Source organism: Mesoplodon bidens (genome assembly GCF_964165515.1).
Source record: "Mesoplodon bidens genome assembly, chromosome: X".
In the NCBI taxonomy this organism is placed as follows: Eukaryota; Metazoa; Chordata; class Mammalia; order Artiodactyla; family Ziphiidae; genus Mesoplodon; species Mesoplodon bidens.
The window spans coordinates 29,365,862-29,381,760 of NC_138163.1; positions in this window are offsets into that span (position 1 = coordinate 29,365,862).

Sequence of the window (15,899 nt, forward strand, 5' to 3'; positions counted from 1 at the left end):
GCGGGCCGCACTTTTGTATCTTTGTTTATATCCCATATCTCATTCCTAGTGTTATTTGCGCCTTCTTCCTTTCCTTGATCAGATCTTGAAAAAAAATAAATCATTTGCAGGGGATGAATTGGCAGATTGCGATGGACATATACACACTACTATATATAAAACAGATAACTAATACAGACCTAATGTACAGCACAGGGCCCTCTACTGCATACACTGTCATGCCTGTATGGGAAAAGAATCTAAAAAAGAGTGGATACATATATACGGATAACTGACTCACTTTGCTGTACCCCTGAAGCTAACACAATATGGTACATCAACTATAGTCCAATAAAAATGGTTTAAAACTCATTTTGGCTTCCTTGATTCTTTGTCTTTATTTCTGCTATGCTTATTATTCTTTCCTTCTATTTCCTTTATCTTTGCTTATTATGAAATCCTTTTTATTGATTTCCTTATTTTTTCTCCATACGTCACGCACAGAAATTTCTGAAAACATGGACAAAAATAAAGTTAACAAAAGGCATAATGGCCTGTCAAATTTTAGTGTAAGCATAATTTTGGTGTAAGCACTCTTCTGTGCATATACATGCCCAACGCACACACAGACGTCTCTTTTTGGAAGAAAAAGTGTACTGTTAAATACAGTTTTGTAGTTGTCTTTTGCCTTTCATTTGATATTCCGTTGTGAACCGTGTCTCGTGTCAAATGCAGAGCTCCGACGTTTTCTTAAGCAGTCAACAAATCCTGTACCCCAAAGAAATCCCGCTCAGAGCCTCGAGGACCAGAAGACATGTAGTGAGGGTCCCGGGTAGACGCCAGTGGAAGCGGGCTTCGGCGCACGTTGGGCGTGAGGCGCGGGGGCGGGGACTCAGCGTTCATTTGCATAACCAGAATGAAATGCAAACAATATATGTTCAAGTGAAAGCCATAGTTTTCCTTTAAAGCTATGATTTGAAAGAAAGTGACTTCAGTCACTTACCTGGAAAGAAGTGTTGCAAGCTCTTGACCCGAGCTTACGTTCACCCTCACTGTACAAGGTGTGTGAATCTCCTTGGCATTGTCTCCCGAGATTACTAGGAATAGGTTCACACACGCTTCTTCTCAGCATGTGTGAATCTTCTGTGTTTTTCGGAAGATTCACCTGCTGAGAAGTAAAGCCAAGTCACTTTCCTAATTTTTGGAGGCCTTGCGGAAATAAGCAAGGCTGATGTGTGTGTTTAAAGAATAGACCCACGGACGATGCTTGTTGTTTAGCAAACTTGTTAGCCCTGCTCTTCTCGGTGAAGAAACTCACGGTGCATTCTGGGTTCTTTTGGCTTTCTTCGGAAGGTGTTTCTACATGGGGCTACTGCCTGGGAAGCATAGGAGCTCACTGGGCCCCGGAAACTCTCCACGTGCCACCACAGCCACCCGGTAAAATGGGAGTTAAGTAAAAACCTGAGGAGAAGGTGTCAGCGTCACAGATGTTAAAACGACATGTTAGTACTGGAAGCACCGTGGGCTTCAGCCAGGGTCAGAGAGGTGCACTTCTTTATTCGTTCAGGGGATGGCTTGTGTAGTGTTCGGGAAGGTTGTTTTTCTAACTCTGTGCCCTTACTGCTGATTTTCGTGCTTTTTAACGTCCCTAGCCTGATTCTTCGTGGAAGGTCATTTACTTCGCGTGGAAGGTTACGTAGATAGGTGAATGCGTTCTTTCGTTTTCTCATGTCTTCCCCAAGCTGGAATGTTTGCGAACCCCGGAGATGTTCTCATGTTACTGTGGGTGCGGCTGTTCAGTGTGTGTCTCGGCTCATCACGGACTGCTGTGTTTCCGTTTCCTGCTGGTAGACGTTTGGCTCGAGTGCAGCCTGAGGCCCTCTGAACACTACGAGCGATGTTCTTGCACGTCCCACCGAGTGGTACGTGGCAGGTGGCCTTCGATTTATCTTCCATTTTACTACATAACGGTGGTTTTCTCCCTACGTAGTCATAGCATTTTAGACTTCGTATGAGAAAAATGGATCACAGTGTGTATTTTGCTTTTCATTGCTGTAGTGCCAATTTTTGCTTTTTCGTCCAAAGAGATTGTAGCAGGGTACACTCGCCAGCACTATATCAACATTACGTTGTTTAACATGCTGAGGAACTCCTGCTGTTTTCAGGCTTTTACAATTTAAATAAAAATGTATTTATTTCCGGCTGCGTTGGGTTTATCGTTGCGGTGTGCGGTCTTCTCATTCTGGTGGCTTCCCTTGTTGCGGAGCTGGGGCTCTCGGAGCGCAGGCTTCAGTAGTGGTGGCTCGCGGGCTCTAGAGCCCAGGCTCACTAGTTGTGGCACACAGGCTTAGTTGCTCCGGGGCATGTGGGATCTTCCCAGACAAGGGCACGAACCTGTGTCCCTTGCATTGGCAGGTGGATTCTCAAGCACTGTGCCACCAGGGAAGTCCCTCAGGCTTTCACAAGTTTTGACCATCTGGTAGGTATGAAATCCGCCGTTTAAAGCATGAGCATAGAATTGCACTGTGTGGATGAGCCCTCACTTGTTCAAATGAAGGTTCCGGTGCAGGGCATGTAGATAGTTTCCAAGTTTTCTATTTTATACTCAAAGCAGTGGTTGTCCAATTACTTTCTTAGAATAAATTCCAGGAGTGGAAATGCTGGACTGAATGTTCCACACATGAAAATTTTTGATCCGTATTACCCAGCTGCCATTCGGCAAGCTTTTACAAGTTTATAGTCCCATCTACAGTATTTGCATGCCTTTCCCCCCATACCCGTTTCAAAAGCAGCCTTAAAAAAAAATCTAAGTGATGTATATACCTAATTTTAAAGGTCAAATGACACAAGGCTTTCAGGAGAGCAAAACCCCGAACTGCTTTGCCCCATCCCAATTCCCACTTCCCAGCAACCACCATTTTACATCCTTAGCAGTTTCATCTGTTTGCTTCTCTATCTCATAATACGCTTATACTGCTCTTTCTTCATCTTGTTTTAAACTGTGGCAGACTCAGCTATTTGCCCACCCTGATACCAATTTCTTCCTCAGCCATCAGAGGGAGCTCAGAATTCCTGAGCCTTTCCAGGGTTCTGAAGCATTAACATCTCCAGGTCACCACCTCGCTGCTGTTAGCTGCTCTCCTGTTTTTGGTTATTTTTCTTCAAATAAATTTTATTTATCTCTCTCTCTCTTTATCTATCTATTTTTGGTGGCATTGGGTCTTCGTTGCTGTGCGTGGGCTTTCTCTTGTTGCAGTGAGCGGGAGCTACACTTTGTTGCGGCGTGCGGGCTTCTCATTGCAGTGGCTTCTCTTTTTGCATGCAGAGCACAGGCTGTAGGCACGCGGGCTTCAGTACTTGTGGCACGCAGGCCCAGTAGTTGTGGCTCGCAGGCTCTAGAGCACAGGTTCAGTAGTTATGGCGCACAGCCTTAGGTGCTCCGGGGCCTGTGGTATCTTCCCGGACCAGGGCCGGAACCTGTGTTCCCTGCGTTGGCAGGCAGCTTCTTAACCACTGCGCCACCAGGGAAGCCCTGCTCTCCCACGTTTGTCAATATGAATTTATCCTTTTTCTTTTCATTCCTTTACTGTCATTTAGTGGGGTTTTGTGGATGGCGTGGAGATAAATGGATGTATTTAATCTGCCATTTTCAACCTGAAATCCCAAGATCCTGTCGATTTTATTTCTTATTTTATTATTATGATTTTCTTTTTGGCTGCGCCGCACAGCTTGCAGGATCTCAGTTTCCCGACGAGGGATGGAACCTTAGTCCCCTGAAGTGGAAGCTCAGAGTCCCAACCACCGGACCGCCAGGGAATCCCCGATAGTGTACATTTAAAAAAATTGAAAAGAAACCCTGTGAAAACGATGAGAATAGTATCCATTTGACAAAGGCCCTTCTGAAAATAGGATAACAATTGGCACACGGGATGCACCTTAAACAATATGAAATCCCACCCTTTTATTTTTCCAAGGACACAGCCGAGCGGCCCCTCGTGGAGGATGTTGCCCAAGCCAGTCTGACTTGTCCGTCGGTCCTCTTTGCCCTGGGCCCAGAGCTTCACCATCCTGGTGGTCCACCAAGGGACTCGGGGAGTTTCTAAAAATCCCATGCCCAGGACTCCACCCTGGGCCAATTAAATGATTCTCTCAGGGTGGGGGATTGGGCCTCAGCGTTTCTTAAGCTCTCAAGTGGTTCTCAAGTGCAGGATCACTGACCTAGGCCAAGAAACTCACTGATTTAGTCCATTGGTAACAGCACGGTAATATTTGAGCAAGAAGACGTCCAGCCCGTGCTCTTGTTATGCAGTTACTTTTGTGTGTTGTCCAGATGCGGTATGGTGTCTATTTTCATGCCTTAATTTCACAAGCCTGTATTCTGTTAATTTGATTACCAAAGAACACTTTACGCTAACTTGGCTGGCGGCATTAATATCGCATTCCCCTGTGCCACACTCCTTTAGTAGAGGCATACGATTTAGCTTAGTCCTCACATCACATTTATACCCTGCAGTAAGTCTTCATGACAGAGTGAACACTGTCGAGTGATGCGGCCACTTTCCTGTATCTGGATTTCTGCATTGTCTGAGTGCAGCAATGGCAGAGAATATTATGCACTTAATGGCTATTACTGTGATTATAATGTGGCTACTTCAGTCATAGTCACCAAGATCCGCCATTATAATGAACTGATATAATCTCTCTATGTATTAAGTCACAGGCTGGGTTCCATCCCCCCCCACCTCCAGCGTGATTGAGAACAGGCTTAATTCCTAGAGGGGCTCGTCAGCTTCGCTGAGTTTTAGCTCTGGCTGCAGATAGCATAGTCATCACTCATCATGGTTATCAGAGGAAACCAAGATGAATCAATATATATCATGACTACCTGAGGAGGGGCAAATCCAACAGGTTTAGGGTAAAGGATGTGCTGAAGGGATTCCCTGACGGTCCAGTTGTTAGGACTCCTCGCTTTCACTGCAAGGGGCATGGGTTCGATCCCTGGTCGGAGATCTAAGATCCCACATGCCAAGCGGCATGGCCAAAAAATAAAAATCAATAAACTCTGCAGAAAAAAATAAATAAAAACGATTAAATCTTGCCATTTGCGACAACATGGATGAACCTTGAGAGTACTCAGTGAAATAAGTCAGACAGAGAAAGACAATACCGTATGATTTTACTCATATATGGAATATAAGAAACAAACAAAGAAAACAAGAGAAAAGGACAGGCCAATCCAAACAAAAACAAACGTGTGGATACAGAGAACAGAGTAGTGGTTACCAGAGGGGAAGTAGGAGGAGGGCGAAAGAGGGAAAGGGGATCAACTGTATGGTGATGAATGGAAACTAAAGTTTTGGTGGTGAGCATGCTGTAGTGTGCACAGAAGTTGAACTATGAGGCTGTACATGTGAAACTTATACTGTTATAATCCAGTGTTATCTCAGTGGAAATAAACTACAAGAACCTCTGTAGGGAGCCGAGGACTGGCAAGAGCCTGAGTCCCTGGCTGCTCCCTGGAGCGCGCGCCTTGCTCACCTTCCTCTGGACTTCATCGACGTGGAACAGAATAAGCATCCAGTTTAGACCACTGTAATTTTGCGTTTTCTGTCACATGGCATCAAACTTATTCCTAAATCATAGACATTATATATACCTTTGCTTCTAGGGAAGAAGAGGTTCTGATGGACTGATGCTTTTTCACCCGCCCTCCCACACCACAGGGACAAAAGGAGAATCCTAAAGGCTTCCAGAGAGAAAAGACAGGTCACATACCAAGATTCCAGAATCCGAATTGCATTAGTTTCCCAACAGCGACACGAAAAGGTAGAAGGCAATACAGCAATGCATTCAAAATGCTGAAGGAAAACTTGCTCCAAACCAGAATTTTATACCCAACCCAAGTTTAGATATGGAACGAACTTAAGAGTGGCTACGTGGCCTGCTCTGGCCATTGGAATGTGGGCAGAAGAGACACGTGTCACTTCGGAGCAGCAGCAGGAGGGTCATCTCCGTTTAGCCGCATCCTCTTCTCCTCTGGCTTGACACTGGTGATGTTCCAGACAAAAGCTGCTCCATCCTCTGGGTCCTGGGGCAAAGATGAGGCACGGCACAGAGCTACAGACAACCCATGAGGGACATGTAACACGCCGGAGGAGAAATGTTTCTTGTTGGAAGCCAGCGAGGTGTTGTGGCCCTATGTTACCACACCATAACTTAGCCTCGGGTGACATACAAAGGAGTGACCTAGAAAAGAGAAAAAATATGAGATAAAGGAAAAGGGACCCAACAGAGGAAAAAGAAGGAAGATCCTGGCGCAAGAGAACCCATGGTCCATATTGGAGCAGGAGGGCCTAGGATTCCTTCAGGGATGTTTCATGAAGTAGATTAAACGACTCAATTACCTGAGGTGCTGGAATATATTGAGAGTAGAGTAACATTTCTAGCAGAGACTCTGGAAAAGAAATGGGTAATAGGTGTATAGAAAATCAAGCCAATGAGGACTAAGACAATGATCAACTCAGAGACAAAAGAAAAGTTGAAGCGAAGTAATATATTCATAGGACCCTGGATGGCTAGGCTGTGAAAAATATTCTCATGGAAATAATGTAAAAATGGATTAAATTAACAAAATTAAAACAACTATATCAGGGGAAATGCTTCCATGTGTGTGTGTGTGCGTGCGTGCATGTGTGCATGTGTGCGTGTGTGTGTGTGCTGGAAAAGTTTCCGTTTTTTTTAAACATCTTTATAGGAGTATAATTGCTTTAAAATGGTGTGTTAGTTTCTCCTTTATAACAAAGTGAGTCAGCTATACGTATACATATATCCCCATATCGCCTCCCTCTTGCGTCTCCCTCCCACCCTCCCTATCCCACCCCTGTAGGTGGTCCCCAAGCACCGAGCTGATCTCCCTGGGCTATGCGGCTGCTTCCCACTAGCTATCTATTTTACACCCTAATTCTTTCTTAATTTTCTCCTTTCCATTTTGTTTTCGCTTTCTGGACTTTCTTTAGTTAGATGTAGTACATGCTGGAATGAATCCCTAATTTTTGGCTTTTCGCTCCCATTTTTCTACCTCCTGTTTGGCTCTATTTTCTAGAAGATGGTCTCGACTGTATCTTCCAATACTTGCAAGGAAGTTTTGACCTATGACGTCACGTTGCTGCCCCTTATAATGCAGACACTCAGTAGGGAGGAAGGAGAGAAAGGATACTGGATATGGAGCCAGCCTGGCGGGCCGCATTTTTGTATCTTTGTTTATATCCCATATCTCATTCCTAGTGTTATTTGTGCCTTCTTCTTTTCCTTGATCAGATCTTGAAAAAAAATAAATCATTTGCGGGGGATGAATTGGCAGATTGCGATGGACATATACACACTACTATATATAAAACAGATAACTTGGGCTTCCCTGGTGGCGCAGTGGTTGGGAGTCCGCCTGCCGATGCAGGGGACACGGGTTCGTGCCCCTATCCCGGAGGATCCCACATGCCGCGGAGCGGCTGGGCCCGCGAGCCATGGCCGCGGAGCCTGTGTGTCCGGAGCCTGTGCTCCGCAACGGGAGAGGCCACAGCAGTGAGAGGCCCGCGTACAGCAAAAAAAAAAAAAAAAAAAAAAAAAAAAAAAAAACAGATAACTAATACAGACTTAATGTAGAGCACAGGGCCCTCTACTGCATACTCTGTCATGCCTGTATGGGAAAAGAATCTAAAAAAGAGTGGATACATATATACGGATAACTGACTCACTTTGCTGTACCCCTGAAGCTAACACAATATGGTACATCAACTATAGTCCAATAAAAATGGTTTAAAACTCATTTTGGCTTCCTTGATTCTTTGTCTTTATTTCTGCTATGCTTATTATTCTTTCCTTCTAATTCCTTTATCTTTGCTTATTATGAAATCCTTTTTATTGATTTCCTTATTTTTTCTCCATACGTCACGCACAGAAATCTCTGAAAACATGGACAAAAATAAAGTTAACAAAAGGCATAATGGCCAGTCAAATTTTAGTGTAAGCATAATTTTGGTGTAAGCACTCTTCTGTGCATATACATGCCCAACGCACACACAGACGTCTCTTTTTGGAAGAAAAAGTGTACTGTTAAATACAGTTTTGTAGTTGTCTTTTACCTTTCATTTGATATTCCGTTGTGAACCGTGTCTCCTGTCAAATGCAGAGCTCCGACGTTTTCTTAAGCAGTCAACAAATCCTGTACCCCAAAGAAATCCCGCTCAGAGCCTCGAGGACCAGAAGACATGTAGTGAGGGTCCCGGGTAGACGCCAGTGGAAGCGGGCTTCGGCGCACGTTGGGCGTGAGGCGCGGGGGCGGGGACTCAGCGTTCATTTGCATAACCAGAATGAAATGCAAACAATATATGTTCAAGTGAAAGCCATAGTTTTCCTTTAAAGCTATGATTTGAAAGAAAGTGACTTCAGTCACTTACCTGGAAAGAAGTGTTGCAAGCTCTTGACCCGAGCTTATGTTCACCCTCACTGTACAAGGTGTGTGAATCTCCTTGGCATTGTCTCCCGAGGTTGCTCGGAGTAGGCTCGCAGGTGCTTCTTCTCAGCATGTGCGAATCTTCTGTGGTTTTCAGAGGATTCGCCTGCTGAGAAGTAAAGCGGCTCTGGTTATCTAATTTTTGGAGGCCTTGCGAAAATAAGCAAGGCTGATGTGTGTGTTTAAAGAATAGACCCACGGACGATGCTTGTTGGTTAGCAAACTCGTCAGCCCTGCTCCTCTCGTGCATAAACTCAGGGTGCATTCTGTGTTCGTTTGGCTTTCTCAGGAAGGTATTGCTGCGTGGGGCTGCTGCAGGAAGCAAGGGGCTCGCTGGGCCCCCGGTGTCGCTCCGCGTGCAGCAACCGCGACCCGGAGAAAGGGGAATTAAGTAAAAACCTGAGGAGAAGGTGCCAGCGTCTCAGGCATTAAGGCGACACGTTAGTGCTGGAAGCACCGTTGGTTTCAGCCAGGTTCGGGGAGGTGCACTTCTTTATTCGTTCATGGGATGGCTTATGTAGTGTTGGGGAAGGTTGTTTTCCTAACCCTGCGGCCTTACTGCTGATTTCCGTGCTTTTTAACGTCCCTAGCCTGATTCTTCGTGGAAGGTCATTTACTTCGCGTGGAAGGTTACGTAGATAGGTGAATGCGTTCTTTCGTTTTCTCATGTCTTCCCCAAGCTGGAATGTTTGCGAACCCCGGAGATGTTCTCGTGTTACTGTGGGTGCGGCTGTTCGGTGTGCGTCTCGGCTCATCACGGACTGCTGTGTTTCCGTTTCCTGCTGGTAGACGTTTGGCTCGAGTGCAGCCTGAGGCCCTCTGAACACTACGAGCGATGTTCTTGCACGTCCCACCGAGTGGTACGTGGCAGGTGGCCTTCGATTTATCTTCCATTTTACTACATAACGGTGGTTTTCTCCCTACGTTGTCATAGCATTTTAGACTTCGTATGAGAAAAATGGATCACAGTGTATATTTCGCTTTTCACTGCTGTAGTGCCAGTTTTTGCTTTTTCGTCCAAAGAGATTGTAGCAGGGTACACTCGCCAGCACTATATCAACATTACGTTGTTTAACATGCTGAGGAACTCCTGCTGTTTTCAGGCTTTTACAATTTAAATAAAAATGTATTTATTTCCGGCTGCGTTGGGTTTATCGTTGCGGTGTGCGGTCTTCTCATTCTGGTGGCTTCCCTTGTTGCGGAGCTGGGGCTCTCGGAGCGCAGGCTTCAGTAGTGGTGGCTCGCGGGCTCTAGAGCCCAGGCTCACTAGTTGTGGCACACAGGCTTAGTTGCTCCGGGGCATGTGGGATCTTCCCAGACAAGGGCACGAACCTGTGTCCCTTGCATTGGCAGGTGGATTCTCAAGCACTGTGCCACCAGGGAAGTCCCTCAGGCTTTCACAAGTTTTGACCATCTGGTAGGTATGAAATCCGCCGTTTAAAGCATGAGCATAGAATTGCACTGTGTGGATGAGCCATCACTTGTTCAAATGAAGGTTCCGGTGCAGGGCATGTAGATAGTTTCCAACTTTTCTATTTTATAATCAAAGCAGTGGTTGTCCAATTACTTTCTTAGAATAAACTCCAGGAGTGGAAATGCTGGACTGAATGTTCCACACATGAAAATTTTTGATCCGTATTACCCAGCTGCCATTCGGCAAGCTTTTACAAGTTTATAGTCCCATCTACAGTATTTGCATGCCTTTCCCCCCATACCCGTTTCAAAAGCAGCCTTAAAAAAAATCTAAGTGATGTATATACCTAATTTTAAAGGTCAAATGACACAAGGCTTTCAGGAGAGCAAAACCCCGAACTGCTTTGCCCCATCCCAATTCCCACTTCCCAGCAACCACCATTTTACATCCTTAGCAGTTTCATCTGTTTGCTTCTCTATCTCATAATACGCTTATACTGCTCTTTCTTCATCTTGTTTTAAACTGAGGCAGACTCAGCTATTTGCCCACCCTGATACCAATTTCTTCCTCAGCCATCAGAGGGAGCTCAGAATTCCTGAGCCTTTCCAGGGTTCTGAAGCATTAACATCTCCAGGTCACCACCTCGCTGCTGTTAGCTGCTCTCCTGTTTTTGGTTATTTTTCTTAAAATAAATTTTATTTATTTATCTCTCTCTCTCTTTATCTATTTTTGGCGGCATTGGGTCTTCGTTGCTGTGCGTGGGCTTTCTCTTATTGCAGTGAGCGGGAGCTACACTTTGTTGCGGCGTGCGGGCTTCTCATTGCAGTGGCTTCTCTTTTTGCATGCGGAGCACAGGCTGTAGGCATGCGGGCTTCAGTACTTGTGGCACGCGGGCCCAGTAGTTGTGGCTCGCAGGCTCTAGAGCACAGGTTCAGTAGTTATGGCGCACAGCCTTAGGTGCTCCGGGGCCTGTGGTATCTTCCTGGACCAGGGCCGGAACCTGTGTTCCCTGCGTTGGCAGGCAGCTTCTTAACCACTGTGCCACCAGGGAAGCCCTGCTCTCCCACGTTTGCCAATATGAATTTATCCTTTTTCTTTTCATTCCTTTACTGTCATTTAGTGGGGTTTTGTGGATGGCGTGGAGATAAATGGATGTATTTAATCTGCCATTTTCAACCTGAAATCCCAAGATCCTGTCGATTTTATTTCTTATTTTATTATGATGATTTTTTTCTTTGGCTGCGCCGCACAGCTTGCAGGATCTCAGTTTCCCGACGAGGGATGGAACCCTTGCCCCCTGAAGTGGAAGCTCAGAGTCCCAACCACCGGATGGCCAGGGAATCCCTGATAGTGTACATTTAAAAAAATTGAAAAGAAACCCTGTGAAAACGATGAGAATAGTATCCATTTGACAAAGGCCCTTCTGAAAATAGGATAACAATTGGCACACGGGATGCACCTTAAACAATATGAAATCCCACCCTTTTATTTTTCCAAGGACACAGCCGAGCGGCCCCTCGTGGAGGATGTTGCCCAAGCCAGTCTGACTTGTCCCTCGGGCCTCTTTGCCCTGGGCCCAGAGCTTCCCCATCCTGGCGGTCCACCAAGGGACTCGGGGAGTTTCTAAAGATCCCATGCCCAGGACTCCACCCTGGGCCAATTAAATGATTCTCTCAGGGTGGGGGATTGGGCCTCAGCGTTTCTTAAGCTCTCAAGTGGTTCTCAAGTGCAGGATCACTGCCCTAGGCCAAGAAACTCATTGATTTTGTCCATTCGTAACAGCACGGTAATATTTGGGCAAGAAGACGTCCAGCCCGTGCTCTTGTTATGCAGTTACTTTTGTGTGTTGTCCAGATTCAGAATGGTGTCTATTTTCATGCCTTAATTTCACAACCCTGTATGCTGTTAATTTGATTACCAAAGAACACTTTACACTAACTTGGCTGGCGGCATTAATATCGCATTCCCCTGTGCCACGCTCCTTTAGTAGAGGCATACGATTTAGCTTAGCCCTCACATCACATTTATACCCTGCAGTAAGTCTTCATGACAGAGTGAACACTGTCGAGTGATGCGGCCACTTTCCTGTATCTGGATTTCTGCATTGTCCGAGTGCAGCAATGGCAGAGAATATTATGCACTTAATCGCTATTATTGTGATTATAATGTGGCTACTTCATTCATAGTCACCAAGATCCGCCATTATAATGAACTGACATAATATCTCTATGTATTAAGTCACAGGGTGGGTTCCATCCCCCCCCCCCACCTCCAGCGTGATTGAGAACAGGCTTAATTCCTAGAGGGGCTCGTCAGCTTCGCTGAGTTTTAGCTCTGGCTGCAGATAGCATAGTCATCACTCATCATGGTTATCAGAGGAAACCAAGATGAATCAATATATATCATGACTACCTGAGGAGGGAAAAATCCAACAGGTTTATGGTAAAGTATGTGCTGAGGGGATTCCCTGATGTTGACGCCCCAGTGGCTGTGTTTCAGAACACAGATTTTGGTCTGGGGTCATATTCTGGTCTGCCACTAGCCAAGTACCAGGTTAGGTAGTCTTTCTGAGCCTGTGTTTTTTTTCACCTGTGAAAGTGGGATAACGTAGCTTCCTATAAGGTGGTTTTCAAGGCTAAAGCTGAGGTTAAGTGTATTCATACAGCACCTGGGATGAATGATAACTCTAGTTATTTTTTATTATTACTATTATTAAGATTTGGAGAGGGAGCAAAAATCATATGACTCCCGAATAAAGCCATCATGCCTTCCTGTTGCACAGCGAATAAAAGGCAGCCTCCTTCCCAGACTGTGTACGTGATCAGGTCCCTGCCTGCCTCTCGCCTAGCATGCCTCCTACCCCAAACTGTGTTTTGCCTTGCTGTTCCCTGAACTCGGCAAGCTCCTTTGCTGCCTTGGGGCCTTTGCATTTGCTCTTTCCTTTTTTTTTTGGAAGGTTTTTTGCCAGATCTTGTGCAGCTAGCTTTTTTGTGGGACAGGTGGGTGTATATACTGTGTAATCTTCATTCAAATCAAGATACGGGATCTTTTGCCTTCCTGAGATTTAGGTCTCAGCTCAAACATCACCACCTCAAAGCAACCATCACTGACGAAGTCCCCTTGCCGTGCCCTCTGGCACGTCACCCTGCTTTATTCTCTCCAGAGCTCTCATCATGATCTCCAGTTACCTTGTGCATGGTTTATTTTTACGTCTGTGTACCCCATCCTGCCCCACCCTCCTAGAGAAAGCACTGAGAGAGCAGCCACTTTACTGTGTTTAATTCTATATCCTCAGCACCTTGAACAGCATCTGGCGCACAGGAGACACTCAACAAATACTTGAATGAATAGTTGATGTAGAAGATGCAAAAGGAGGGGTGATGGTGACAGGAGCACAGCCAGTGAGGGTGGGAGGAGGTGGGGAGGAGGACCACTTACTTCCAAGACAGGCGGGAACGGGGAGGGATGAGGGGAAGCTGGAGACATTTTTATATGCAGCGCAGGGCTTCGAGAGGGCTGCTTCAGCTGACCGCTTTGACATTTTCACAAACGAAAGGGTGCAGTCACCTGCTGGGAGCTGAAAGGCAGCGGAAGAGGGGTCTGGCCTTTGAGGCTAGTAGAGGGTTTTGGAATAATTATACTAGCTGCCATTTATTTAGCACTTATGCACCAGGCACTGTTCCAAGCCCTTGAAACATATCAGCTGATTTCATCTCTTGACAATTCTTTGAGGAAAGGCACTATCATTACTTCCATTTTAAGATCTGGAAATTGAGGTCCAGAGAAGTCAATTAACTTTTCCCCAAGGTCAGACATTTAAGATGTAGCAGAGCTGAGATTTGAACCCAGGCTGTCTGGCTGTTGGAGCCCGTGTGAAGAACCACTACAGTTCCCTGCCTCCCTGGTCCTTGAGGTGCGGGTCCATGAAGGGTCAGCTAGAGATGAAGAGGAGGACTGTGGAATGAATGGTACATGGCAGGCCCAGGGGCAGCCAGCCAGCCAGCATGCTGTGCCAGGAATCCAGGAATGGGAGCAAAGAGAGTGAATGGGTCGGGAGAGGGGGGTGGTGGTGACTCAGGATTAAGCATGGCAAAGACAGAGGCTGAGGCATTCTGAAGTGTGTGAGGGAAGTGGTTTCTGGGGAGAGAAAACAGCATGTGCAAAGGCCCTGAGGTGGGAAAGAGCTTAGCTCATTGGGAGGAGTGAAAGGACAGTGTCAGAGTACAGTGGCAGGGGGCGGGGGAGGGTGACTGGTAGGCATTCAAACAGTCCAAGGTGGAGCCTAGGCATTGGTATTTTGTAAAGTACCCCAGGTTATGCAGCCAGAGTTGAGAACCACTGATTTAGACCTATTTCCAGGTGATGCTGGTTTGGGGCGCACACTTTGAGAAACATGCTCTAGATGATTCTAATGAGTAGCCAAGGTTGAGAACCATTCCCTGAACAGCACAGAGCTGTGGCTTCAAAGTGTGACTGACAAACAGGCAAGGCCCTGGTCTCCTCTCAGGGAACCCGGGCATGGGAGTAGCTTCCACAGGACCGAGGTGAGGGAGAAGGGAGCATTGGTTGGGAAAGAAAGAACTTGGGTGAGGAGCAGCAAAGGTGGAAACTACAGGGGGGCTTTATCCAAGGGGCAGGCGGAGGAAGAAGGGCTAGAACCCAGGCACTGAGGCCAGGGCACAGTGGCGCAGGAAGGAGCAAAAGGAGGCTGACAGGGAGAGGGGGGGATGGGCAGAACTGCAGGTGGGGTTCCCGAGGTTCAAGGCTAACAGCAGCCAGCTGTCCCATGCTGGTGATGGCAGCTCATTATTCATCATTTAGTTTACACTTCACCCCCACTCTCCAGAAGATGGGCGGCCGAACTCTGAAATACGGAAGTATGGAAGGTGATGCGATGGTGTGTGGTGGGGGAAGGGGGACAGGCTGAGCACGGGTCAGAATTGACTGAGCTGACAAGGTTGTCAGCATCAAGCGAGACCCTAAAAGCCTAGGGCAGTGCGGCAGAGCCAGGGTCATACCGTAACGGTGCGGAGCTGGGGCGAGTGGGGACTGGTTAACGTCTACCCAGCGCCCACTACGTGCCAGATAGCATGCTTGCACTTCCTTTCTTTCTCATTTAATAAGGCAAGGCCTGGTGGGCCATGGGAAAGTTTGGATTTTCTTCTTAAATGCACTGGGAAGTCACTGGAGGGTTTTTAAGAGGGAAGTGATGAGAGTGATGTAGTTAAGTCATATAAGATCAGTACTATGCCCACTCCATTTGATAGGCCAGGAAGCTAGAAGTTAGCTAGTCTAGGATCATGCGTAAAGAGGCGGTGGCAGAACCCAGATTGAACCAGGCCCCTCTGAGATAAAGCAATTCGGGCAAAATGGTAACAGTTGGTGAGTACAGGTTAGGGGTCTAGGGTGTTCACTGTTCCCTTCTTTCAACTTTTCTATATGTTTGAAAAATTTTGTAAAAAAATTAGAAAAAAGAACCAGGTCTAACTCCAAAGCTGAAGCTCTTTTTTCCCACTATGCCATGCCATGTCACTAACCTAAGTGACATTAAGTCACTCATTGTCCCCTCTGAGCCTGACTTTGCCCATCAGAACAACGAGATTGGATCAGATCACCACCAAGGTTCTCTCCCTAACATTTCATGGTGATCTCGCCATGGCAGCATGTAGCTTTAGATCATTAGGCTACACTAAGAGCCAGGTCTTCAACCTGCCCTGCGGTCAGGAAGGCCCTCACGGGTCTCCTGCAACAGCAGCCAGGGACGTGGTTTCTAACCTCGGGAAGGCAGTCACTGAGGCTGCTCTGCCACACCGCCCGCTGCTGTGTACAAACTGCTGGCCGTCAGTCTCCGTCCACTGCGGGGAATCACTCGCAAAAGGAAACACCTTCTTCTGCCAAGGCTTCGGGTGGGGCTAGAAAAACCGTTCATGACAACACTGAATCAGCACATGCATCAGGGTCAAGTTCACAGTCAGAGGGGACTGGAAGAGGGCCCTG